Genomic DNA, 8,304 nt, shown 5'->3' on the forward strand with positions numbered 1-8,304 from the left:
CGTTAGAGTACTGTTTGCAATTTTGTTTAGTCAAATCGCATTGCGCATCTAAATTAAACTAATGGCACGGTCACATCGCGACTGACAATTGAAGAGTAAATGGCCGCTTTCTGGAAGAGAGTACTTTTTAAAAAGAAAAACCCACCGCCTGTCTCCAGGTGACAAGGCACTCATTTAACATTTAATTACACGTTGGCCTGTTCCACACCACCAGTCTGTCACGCCTACAGCCGGCTCCACTTTCACCCTGCAGGGCGATTAAGGTCCAGCAGGGGGCAATATGCATCTCATAATAGCTTTATTTAGTCCCTGTGTGAAGAAGTTTAACAGCTTCGATTGCTTACGATCAGTGTGAGCACAAGCGAGGTCAAAATTTACCCCTGATGACTGGGTTTCACGTAAGTGATTTTAGAGAAATTTCCCTCTGTGTTTATGTATAAACTTGCGGTATGTGGGCAGAATTGACAGGGCCAAGCTCAAAGAATTGTCGAACAAAAATGTTGCTGGGCTCTATGACAAGATATTCTGATTGGAAGTCCACAAAATCAGTGTCCTACCTAACATAGCCCAGGGGGGAGGAAGGTCACATGGTTATATTTGTTTGAGATACTGCACATCCTTTTAATGTTTAATGCTTTAATGTTAAAAGCATCACTTTAGTTCAGTGGGAAATGCTAAAACATTACAAGCTTCCCTAGGCTTGCATTTAAAATAAATCATTATTATTCCACAGCTGATAAGCCATTTCTATGTATTATTCTTAACTTTTTAAAATGTCAACAAAGTAAGATGACTCACAGGGCAGATATATCAGGTGGGCGTATTTATTCATTTTTTTAACGTAACTAAGAAATATTTATCAAACTGTTAAATTTGCAGCTTCCATGCAGAATCAGGTACATTCTAAGTAATGTTTTCATCCTTTGGTATAGAATTAAATTTCCCTCATTCATAAAATCCAAGGCCGACCTAAATTCCATAAACATAGTCCAGATGTCCATCACTGAACCTGCGTCCATCGGGGTCTATCCTTCAGCATTCCCTTTCAGCGTCCAGCTTTGTGAAACATCTCTCCATAACCTCGGGGTCATCTCAGCTTTCCAGAAAGAAATCCACACAAGTGCCAGAATCGCCAATATTTTGCAATACTACTAATTTAAAAACTGCATTACAAATGCATGTATCACTAATGGGAGGTATGGCTGTGAATATTTCCAGGACACACTACTGTAAAATACCAGAAATCTCACAACCCTCATGTATCCGTAAATGTCACGCAACACTCTAAGGTTTCACAGATTATTTTATTATTCTGTATTAAAGTGCTATAATTATTTCCGAATTGCTATTATTTATGCTTTCTGGCACTAAAAATGAAGGGGCCTTCACTTACTTAGGAAAAAACACAGCAGGTGGCAATATATACACAGCTGAATGCTGCAGAAGACAAACCCTAAATCAGATCCCAGACCAGCATGGTACGTAGTCCGCTGACGAGAGCACAGTCCCAAGACCACGCCGAGGGCCGTACATTCTGCCTGATTAATGGTGTTTCTTGTTAGTGAACTGCTGCTTCCAAGTGAAGTCACTGGGAAGAATTAAGCAACTGAGATTTTCTTGCCGTGGTTGACACCTGTTCACAACTGTCTGATGCCAAAAAACAAAAATCACCAGCTGCTCTTTTTAGCTGCTCAAAGGCTCAGATTTTTTGCCCAGTCCAAGAGTTAATATGCTCCATGTTACAAAGGTCAAGGAAGACAGAGGGATGCAAGGCATCTTCTCAGTACCTGAAATTAACACTCAATAGCACCACATTAACCTTCATACATATGTAAACGTTATTATTATTGGTAATTGTGGACATGAACTACTGACCAGTGAAAGAGTTTTTTTTTTTTAACTCCCTAACCTTGTAGCTGATTGCTGGTGGTCCTCTTCCTCTTAGGTTTGCAGACAGAGATGGATAGTTCAGGTCCAGAAAGTAAAAATCCAGACCGAAATTTTGTTTCAACCAACCAGTTCGGTATTAAGAACCGCAGTCACAGAGGACTCAACTGGTTTGATGAAACAAAATCTTGGTCTGGATTTTTACTTTCTGGACCTGAACTATCTACCTCGGTTTGTGGAATATACCAAATATGGTAACAACCATCCATCTTCTATCAGCTTAATCAGAACAGAGTCATGGGGCGACCTAGAGAACCTTGGGCAGAAGGCCAGCTCATCACAGGACGTTCACAAACTCTTGGAAATTTAGCATTAGCCTAAATGCATGTCGCTGGGCTATATGAGGAAAGACGAATACCCACAGAAATCCCACACGGCACTGGGAGAACTTACTAACTCCATCTGCTTTTCTCTTACAGTCTTCATGGAAGAGGGAGGGTCTCTGTGTTGTCAGATATTTAACAGCAGCAAGTTCTCTGGTGTGATACAAGACCTTTCGGCTTTTCCGAAGTCTTTGTCAAGGTCTGAACAACGTCCTCTCTGAGTAATGTGGGCATCAGACCTCAGACAAAAAATTAGATATTTGTGCATTACGGCATCCAGAAACGTGACGCAAATTGAAGAGACTTCTGAGTCTGAAAAGTCTTCTGTTACATATAACCTAACATTGAAATTTTCCATCTTGGTTTTCCAGAGACTGAAAGCACACAAGAACTGCTTGTGTAAGTATTTTATTTAATAATAAATGAACAGCCTGTTGAATCCAGTTAAAATCCTGTTGAGTATTGCAGAGGAACCGTCCAGATCTCAGTGTGAGACCTGGAGAAACTCTCCATCTAGATGACATGGTACAGCGAAGCATTTTGTCCCAGCCCTGCAGCCCGCACCATGAACTGGATTTCATCACTTGCTCTGCTATTCTGAACCAGTGCAGTGCTGGAAAAACTCAACCGTGGTCTCAGCTTCTGAATAAAAATCACATTTTTGAAACCAACGAAAGCATTCAACAGTGATCTAAGGAGGCTGTCCTCCTTTCAAAGGCAACAATGATGCAGAGAAGACCCTTGATCTGTTTATGATCCTTTCATACTTGATCGTTGGTTAATCCAGAGCTCTCAGCCAGAGAAGCAAGCAGTCTGTCGCCAAACAATCACAAAATTATAATTCTCAGGGAAAGGACAAGAGCTTGTAAGCATGGTGTAATCATCTCCACAGGGTTCTGGAGAACTCTCCTGACAATACATCTCATTTGCCATTTTAAAGTGTGTCTTTAAATATTTAAGCAGTGGAGTACTTTTACTGGTATCAGGTGTGACGTCTCCCTGTAATTTCAGCACAGTAGTCCAGTAGGTATTCGTCACTGCTATGTGTTTCACAGCATTAGTGCTGATTTAAGACATCCTGACCAGTTCCGCTTACTAGACCCAAATGATGTCACCAATACACTCCGGTCCAGCCTAACCTTAAGCCTCAACGATTTCTGTCCCCTCTCCTCTAGGCCACCAACGCTCACCACACTGGCAGCTTGAATTTCCAGTGCTCCCAGGTAACAATGGACAAAGCCCAGGGTAGCTAAGCAGAAGTGATGAAAAACAAGGAGACCCTGTGGATCTTGCTGAGCATCAATCACTTTGTATTCAATTTTTCTACTAACCTCATTGCTGCTAAAACCACCGACTAACATGCTAAGATCAGCGCCTCCCCCAGATACACAAAGACACATGGACTATTGTTCACCTTCAAGACCCTCAACCCTCCATCTGGCACCATAACTGCTGTCCCATTCTTCTAAGACAAAACAGCAGACAGTTCTCAGACCTTCCACACACCGTCCAGTCCAGCACCTCCTTCTTCTGTCCTTCTCATTGAGACCAATGTTTCCAAGCTCATCTATGCTAACAGATCCACCACCTGTCCCCTGAATTCAATCTTCCCTCATCTCCATCAAGCCATCTCTCTTACACTCATCTCGGCACTTACACTATTGACTCTTGACTTACACTCTTACCAGCACCGCCTCCGAGGTCTCCAGGAAGGCTGGATACTCTGAACATACACGGTGACACCAGTCAAAGCCCGTCTCCCGACTCAAAGACAAAGGGAGGCGACCCTCTCGTTCACCGGGGTGAACTCCTACATGCAGGCGCTACACTGGAGGGCAGTGAGTACTCCCAAACCTGCCCGGCACCTCTAGCGCAGCACAACTCCACACTGGAACAGAGTGGTACCACTGGAACACTAGCCAATGGTACAATTCAACACAGAATCACAGGCCAGCTTCATTCATCAGCACTGCCTCTATCTCAGACTCTAGTGGTAATGGCAGATGGTCAGGATGCTCTGCTGACTACATTGCAGCTAAAGCCCTGTCTGAAATACATTTACTTGGAATTACATCAGGAAAATCAAACAGTACCTGATTAGCAAATGTCACGTAATGCACAGAGAAACCTACAGAGATGATTACATAGGTAAATTCATATAAGTAACGTTTTGCTGTTCTCACTGGTGTTAATGTGTAAAAAAAAAAACTGTTATAGTACAAGAAACCATGACATGACATCTTTTACTCTAGTGTCAAATTCTGAATTAAATATTTACCAATTAGTAGTAGTTTTGGTACATTGGGTGACGTTTTAGTGAAAGAGAAGCTGGCGGAGGCTTTTTGGAGTGCAGTGTCATGCACCTTGTCTTACTTACGGAATCATGTCAATATCGGTAATATGTTTTCACGTAATAAAAGAGATGGATAGTTCAGCTCCCGAAAGTAAAAATGCAGACCGTGATTTTGTTTCAACCAACCAGCTGAGTACAAAGAGTGATGGTCACAGAATACTCAGCTGGTTGGTTGAAACAAAATCACGGTCTGCATTTTTACTTTCGGGAGCTGAACTATGGACCTCTGCGTGAAACTGATTGAACATTGTGGTAGTCAGGTGGACGATGATGATGAACTACAGCGGCAGGTATGTCAGGAATTTGTTTCTAAATGTCCTCTGTAACATTGGCCACTGGATCCATAAACTGTCTTGCTCATTTAAATTCCCCTCTTCATCAAAGGTCACAGAGTAAGAGAAAGATGGACATATTTGGTTCTCCACTTCTTTTTTTGCCAAGACAGTCACCAGTCAGTATTCATTAGGCTCAGGTTAACAGCTAAGTTGTTGTAAGGATTCAGAAGACACTGTCACATAAATTCATGCTGCCTATGCATGAATAGTATATAATACTGTTTTCATTCAACAGCAAAGGTTAAACCCTCACTATTAATAAGAAAAAGACTTTTCCCCTTGTATTGCAGAAAATAAAAAATAATGATCTGGTCTGTGTTAGATATTGACTTTTATAAGGTGTTTAGACGAAGATTATCAATTGATGAACAGACCCTATAAATAAACCAACTGAAGCAATGCATTAGAAACTGAGCCCTTGAGTACTTTTAACTGATCGCGTTATTCCCACTTCAAGAGTTCAGATGTTCCAGAAAGGCTGTGAATCAGCGCCAGACATTAATGGATGGTCCAGTCATGGCAGAACACATGTACTGAGAAAGAGTCACTTAAGAGTCAGCTGGATTATTGAGTGTTTGCACGCATATTCAAAAATGGCGCCCGAGTCATTAGGTTTGCCACGGCACTTGAATCGGCGCCATATTTTACTTTTCTGCAGGACTTTCTATACGTGACAAATGTAAAGCATGCCTCAGATCGGATTGTCTGGTCTGCTGTGCAGGCAAATGATTTTCAGAAGATTTTTGTCGACATCGACGCACACATTTCTACACACTTGTGCTTATCGCCCTCAGAATCGGCAGGACAGTGTAATGGAAGTAAAGCGAAAGGGACCAAAGCAGAGAGATTCAGATAGTGGTGATGGCTGATTTTCTTTAAGTAATGATTCCGTTTACAGCACTAAAATCACTGCAATAATGCATGCCAAGATAGTAAGTTCTGTTACCAGTAATGCATTGTTTCAAACTGTTTAGTAAGCTAAATGAGTCTCAACAATGGGGATGCAGGCCAATGTAGGGGTGTCATTGTTCTCAGTGACGCATTTTTTTTTGCACTGTAGGGGACATATGTCTGTCCGTCCGTCCGTCCGTCCAACCATCCATCCATCCATCCATCCATCCATCCATCCTCCAGAACAGGGTTGCTATGGATGCCTGAACCTTGTCCCATGCAGCATAACACACAAGTCTGAGTTACTGAGTCTGAACCCATCACAGGCCACACACACATGCACACACTGCAGGCAATTTTGAATCATCAGTACAGTTAACTTTGGATTGCGGAAGGAAGTCGCAGTGCCTGCGAAAAACATGCACGTCACGGGGAGAATGTGCAAACAGAGAGTGCGGCACAGATACCAGCCCCCAACCATAGAGATTGGGATGGTAACTCTACCCACTGCCAACAGATACCTGCAGATCAATCAGCCCTGTGAGTGCAAGTGGTGATTTTTCTGAAGAACTTGAGAGTGTAACAGTACGAGACGGTCGTTTGTCAGGAGGAAGAAATTGATGCGGTACAAGAATTTTTGGGAGGGTCTTGAATATTGATTTTCATTTCCTTTTTCGGAGGAAGACGGGAGCAGTGAAGGAGAGAAGATACCGTCCCTCCAAAACCTGCCATTTTGGCGCAATGGAGAAATAAGCAACTAAGCAAATTCCCACGCAGACAGAGGTTACCATGAGCTACGCAGAACAAAACACACTGACGTGTACAAGATACTGACAATGGAAGACAGGTGAGGGGAAAAAATCAGTGGGGATAATCTCAGTCACATGACTCTCCAGAGCCTGTGATCGTGCAGCCCCAACAACAAAATATATACACTGCTGCTCAGTTCAAGCCCGATAGAGTTTATGTTACAATTGATTAGTTACTGCATTAGTGATATACAATCTGGATATGAATTAACTGACAGCCATGCCTCCTTGGCTGATGTCTCTTGGGAAAATGAGAACCCCTTTTGTAGCGACATTTTTGCCACTGAAAGCAAGTACTTTTCCAAAGCATCCATTTTGTTTCCCGGCCATTTAAAAGCATGGCGTGACATTGGTCTGACACCGGCTTTGATGAGTATGCTTTGTAGAACAGATTACCCAACGTCCTTAGTGCGCTAAGACGCTTATTTAATCAGCTCCAAAAGTTATGGGTCAACCTAAGAGGGCCAGAAGATCATAAGCGAAACAGCAGCCAAGCGACAGGACACAAGACCGGGCATGTACTGTGACAAGCTATCACTCCGGCCCTTTTTTCAGCCAGGCAAAACCCTGTTCTAGTGCGTAATGTTCTAAAGTATTTGTTGAGATGTTTGGATTTTGCCGATTTTTAACATCTCAGCCGGTTGAGATAAACTGAAAGCCCCACGATGCAGCAGAGTGTGGGAAGTCATAAAATCAGTCATGCTTTTAGCAGGAGAGACTCAGAATTACGTGTCCATGCTGCGGTCTGTGCGCTATGTTCCTTGGCACGGATCATGCAGTCTACATGGCGTGGATGGATATTAAGGGTTTAGGTCCGTCATACTAACTTAAGGGCATCTGGCTCCCTGAGGCATTACAAAAAAAGCAAGTGAAACCTGTTGTTTTTTCATAAATCACAAACTGCGGCCAAGCTGTTCTTGTGTGGGCAGCTGTTATGGCAAAATGAGAGGGGTTTCTCATACGCCTCCATGTAGGTGGGTCCTCTGGCCTTGTTTTAATTCGTGGAGGTCAACAAACCAAACAAACAACTCCAACGTCACACATCGAAGGGCCATGTGAGGGTTTAATTCCTTCTTAAGAACACCTTTCAGGTGTGGCTTAATTCGAAGACTTGGGTTTTGTGCGAGAGGAGGTGTGAAAATGTCAGAAGCGTGCAGGAAAATGGTGACTCACTAAAATGTAAGGAGGAAACATGAGTGATCCTGACAACAGGAAAATGCTGGTGTTCTGCTGAAATGGTGTTTTTTTGTTAAGACATCTGGTTTCAGTTTTGTGAAGACAAATTAAGTTTCACTACCCCGGAGGAAAATGTTCCAGGTGCCCCAGAAAGAGAACAACTTAGCGCTACCTTGCTGAGGTTCTGCTGTTTAGGACTGGGGGGGGGGGGGGGGGGGGGGGGGGGGGCAAGACCAATGTCTTGTCCGGATGCAGATGGGGGCAGATCTGAGCTAGAATTGTGTCATTCGGGATCGTGGCGGTGCAGGATTAGCGATCCTGGAGAACTTCCTGTGACACCATTAATGTTGGAACCATTTAGGGCGAAAGATTACTCAAATGGAGTTTCGCAGATCTCCCTCTGGAACATGACAGATGGTTGGCGATTGTGAGAGAACATGTGAGTCTGGTGTAAGGTTTGCCGATGTAAC

Source organism: Brienomyrus brachyistius, chromosome 4 (genome assembly GCF_023856365.1).
Source record: "Brienomyrus brachyistius isolate T26 chromosome 4, BBRACH_0.4, whole genome shotgun sequence".
Lineage (NCBI taxonomy): Eukaryota > Metazoa > Chordata > Actinopteri > Osteoglossiformes > Mormyridae > Brienomyrus > Brienomyrus brachyistius.